Source organism: Pseudorasbora parva, chromosome 1 (genome assembly GCF_024679245.1).
Source record: "Pseudorasbora parva isolate DD20220531a chromosome 1, ASM2467924v1, whole genome shotgun sequence".
Lineage (NCBI taxonomy): Eukaryota > Metazoa > Chordata > Actinopteri > Cypriniformes > Gobionidae > Pseudorasbora > Pseudorasbora parva.
Window position 1 is genome coordinate 17,729,721 of NC_090172.1, and position 4,547 is coordinate 17,734,267.

Below are 4,547 nucleotides of genomic sequence, written 5' to 3' on the forward strand. Positions count from 1 at the left end.
AAACCCACATTAGACACATCACTTGTAGAGGACTACAGACCTGTTTCTCTCCTACCATTCATTGCGAAAACACTTGAAAGAGTTGTTTTCAACCAGGTCTCATCTTTCCTCTCACAGACTAATCAACTGGACGTAAACCAGTCAGGCTTCAAAAAGGGCCACTCAACTGAGACGGCATTATTGTCAGTTACTGAAGCCCTGCGGCTGGCTAAAGCTGCATCCAAATCATCAGTCCTCATCCTCCTTAAACTGTCTGCTGCCTTTGACACTGTGAATCATCAGATTCTTCTGTTCACCCTCTCATCACTGGGCATCTCAGGGACTCCACTCCACTGGTTTGAGTCCTATCTCACAGGTAGGTCTTTTAAGGTTGCCTGGAGAGGAGAGGAATCCAAAACACATCAACTGACCACGGGGGTTCCTCAGGGCTCAGTGCTTGGACCTCTCCTCTTCTCCATTTACACCACATCATTGGGAGCCATCATTCAGGCACATGGTCTCTCATTTCATTGCTATGCTGATGACACACAGCTCTACCTCTCATTTCAACCAGATGATCCCACAGTAGCTGCACGAATCTCAAGCTGTCTGGCGGACATCTCGGCATGGATGAAAAAACATCACCTGCAGCTCAATCTAGCAAAGACTGAGCCGCTTGTTTTCCCTGCTAACCCCACCATACAACATGATTTTACCATCCAGCTAGGTTCATCTTTGATTACTCCTTCAGGGTCGGTCAGAAATCTTGGAGTAATCTTTGATGACCAGCTGTCATTCAAAGACCACATCTCGAAGACAGCTCGGTCATGCAGGTTTGCATTGCACAACATCAGGAAAATCAGACCGTTCCTTACGGAGCATGCAACACAGCTTCTTGTCCAAGCCCTGGTCACTTCTAGACTTGACTATTGCAATGCGCTTCTGGCTGGACTTCCATCTTGTGCAATCAAACCGCTGCAAATGATCCAGAACGCTGCAGCACGTCTTGTATTCAATGAGCCCAAAAGGGCTCATGTCACACCTCTGTTCATCTCTCTACATTGGCTGCCACTCACTGCCCGGATCAAATTCAAAGCTCTTACTCTTGGTTATGGATCTTCCTCAAGCTCAGCACCCGCATACTTCGACTCACTCCTACGAGTCTACACACCCACCAGAAGCCTTCGCTCAGCTAATGAGCGAAGGCTTGTGGTACCATCACAGAGAGGCATGAAATCCCTCTCTAGAACCTTTTCTTTCATTGTTCCTGGTTGGTGGAACGATCTTCCGTCCTCCATACGCACAACAGAATCACTCGCTTCATTCAAAAGACAGGTAAAAACTCATCTCTTCCATGAGCACTTAATCTTACATAAAAAAAAAATTAAAAAAAAACTCTTTCCCCCTCTATTTCTCCTTTCTTCTTTCCTTTTCTGGTCTTTGCTACTCTGAGCAGTGTACAAATATTGGTATTTAGGGCACTTTTTGTGTTTCGTTGCCTCTTCTTGACGGATCGCTTCCTGTTCTCCTGAGTTGTAAGTCGCTTTGGATAAAAGCGTCTGCTAAATGCATAAATGTAAATGTAAATGTAAACATGCAATACGTCAAAAAGAAATGGGAAAAAGAAATAGGCATAGTAATAGATGAGAATGAATGGGAAGTAATGTGTAAAATGCAGTGGAAGACATCTTACTCGATAACTTGGAGAGAATTTGGATGGAAAAACATAATGAGATTTTTTTTAACCCCTGCACAGAAAGCTCACCAAAATATAGGAACAGGATGCTGGAGACAGTGCGGCGACAGTGACGCTAATCACTATCACATATTCTGGGCTTGCCCAAAAGCTGTTCCCTTTTGGCAAGAGGTACATAGATGCCTAGAGAAAATTTTCCAAACTAATATCCCTTTTGATATCTTACACATGTACCTAGGTCTGGAAACCCCAAATCTGACTTCAACTGCAGACAAGTATCTGCTTAGGATTCTGTAAATGTCAGCCAGAAAAGCCCTGATACGAAAATGGCTTCAACCAGACCCACCAGGTACTGAAGAAAGGCACAATACTATATACCAAATATATATAATGGAGAGACTCACTATGGCCTTAAGATTAGAAAAGGAAAAATGTATTTGTTTATGGTGCAACTAGACAGAATATATAAGAGCAATAAGACCAGATCTCATCTGAGATTTGAGTAACAAGGGCAAAATGGAGTGGATAACAGGAGAGAGAGGATAAAATCAAACTGTAGTAAGTAAAATACAAGATTTTACCTACTTGCACAATTTTACCCACTTGTACCCTTGTATATAGTTGTGTTGTTGTTGTTGTTGTTTTTTCTAATCTATTTTTTTTTTGTTTGTTTGTTTTAATTATTATTATTTTTTTTTATATATATTTCTTGTGATTTTGTCTACATGCTTATACAAAAGGTCAACATGTATAAGAGGCAATACCTAATACTAATCCTCTTTTGTTCCTGGACTAAATTATATATTTGGAAAAGTGCATAATTAACAAGTCTAGTTCACACTGTATTCCTGTTTTTGAGTAATTATGCTAGTGCCTTTTCCAGATAAATGCCAGGAAAGTTTGCCTCCAATGTAAACCGACAAATGTGCAAGATCTTTATAATAAAAATAAAAAAATATAAAAAGGATAATTTTTAGAAGTCCGCAACCACATTTTAAACAGGGGTGCCAATAATTGTGGAGGGCACTGTATATATATACAGTGCCTTGCGAAAGTATTCGGCCCCCTTGAACTTTGCGAACTTTTGCCACATTTCAGGCTTCAAACATAAAGATATAAAACTGTAATTTTTTGTGAAGAATCAACAACAAGTGGGACAGAATCATGAAGTGGAACGAAATTTATTGGATATTTCAAACTTTTTTAACAAATCAAAAACTGAAAAATTGGGCGTGCAAAATTATTCGGCCAACTTAAGTTAATACTTTGTAGTGCCACCTTTTGCTGCGATTACAGCTGTAAGTCGCTTGGGGTATGTCTCTATCAGTTTTGCACATCGAGAGACTGACATTTTTGCCCATTCCTCCTTGCAGAACAGCTCGCGAGCTCAGTGAGGTTGGATATAGAGCGTTTGTGAACAGCAGTTTCCAGTGCTTTCCACAGATTCTCGATTGGATTCAGGTCTGGACTTTGACTTGGCCATTCTAACACCTGGATATGTTTATTTTTGAACCATTCCATTGTAGAGTTTGCTTTATGTTTTGGTTTATTGTCTTGTTGGAAGACAAATCTCCATCCCGGTCTTTTGTAGACTCTGCAGTGAGATCATGTGACTGGTTAAAGTGTCACTTTTGGTTAAGATGTGGCCAATCAGTTATTGCCCCATTGGCATATATAAACTTGTGGCCCATGCCTCCTGGAGTGCATCATGGTCAACCCTGCCCCTTTTGTGTTGTCACAGACTATGGAGGTATGTGGTTTTGGCTTTGCAGTTTACCTGTTTGAGTCTAGTGCTTTCCAGTGACATTTGCAATTTTCATTTGTTTAGGGTGATGAGTAATTGTAAATTTGTGTGTGCGATGTCCTGCTTACTTCCAGGTAAGTTTAAAGCTGTGTTTGGGACGTTGTGGGAAGTCTGGCTTCATTGACTTCAGTTATAGCCATTTGTTTCAGTGCGGTGTGCCTTCAGGGCGCCCATTGGTATGGCATTGCTGCTAACCGTAACCCTGATTGGAGTGCCAGCTGTTGCTGTTTAACAAGGATATTGAGTGACTTTTTTTAGATGCCGTCAAAGTATTACTTCACTGGATCATTGAGTGGGTGAACTGCTGGATAAAATCATTGCTTCATGGGATTGGTAAACCAATGCATGATCTTTTAATTGTTTGTAACTTTTCTGTTTTATGTGTCCAAGGTCTGTTTTTGGACGTTGAGCAGGTTTCTTGATGTTTCCCCTCAACAATCTTTTTCTTCACCTTTTGCTCTGAGCCGCGCTGCTGCTTTTGGCGTCCGGGTACATCTGTGTCAAGCATACTTAACATTAAGTGGGCTGGATGTTTTATGTATTTATGTTTAGTGTTAATATTCTTTGTTTTCTTTGCAGACTTGTTTGTATGAGTTATTCTGAGTTTAACTGCAACGGTTTGGTACATACGGTTTGGTGATTTTATTTCTTGTACACTTACATGCATTCGTAGTTTTCTTTCTTTAATGCGAGTTGTCAGTATTTATACTTGGTTTATTCTGAGTGTATTGTAACTTGTTGCTTCCTTTCTTTTGGTCATTTGATTTTGTAAATTGTTTCCTTTACAATTGTATAATTTATTAATTTTACTTTTGTATTTTCTTCTTTAGGAGCTGTGGGCTTCCTGGAGCGGGCAGGTTCTTTACGGCATTACAGGCTTTACATCACCAAAGGGTGTCATTCTTGCTGTGTCCTTTATTGCAGTGTCACTAGTTTTGCGTCTTTACAGTGAACTTGGTGGGTGTGATTCTGATTGGCGTGGTTTCCATTCTATGCCTGTTGCGGTTACACGAGCCTGCTCTCCAGAGGAAGCCTCAGACCGTCAAGATTTATTGTGACTTAATTTCC

General features: G+C 40.6%; 1 long non-coding RNA gene across 1 annotated transcript; it reads left to right on the forward strand.

The window, feature by feature from the left end:
* The first annotated feature begins 3,385 nt into the window (after positions 1–3,385).
* LOC137083356 (uncharacterized) lies at positions 3,386–4,233 on the forward strand. The gene is made up of 4 exons (XR_010906484.1): positions 3,386–3,425; positions 3,504–3,553; positions 3,629–3,771; positions 3,870–4,233. It is a non-coding gene; the product is annotated as an uncharacterized lncRNA (long non-coding RNA).
* The last annotated feature ends 314 nt before the right edge of the window (positions 4,234–4,547 follow it).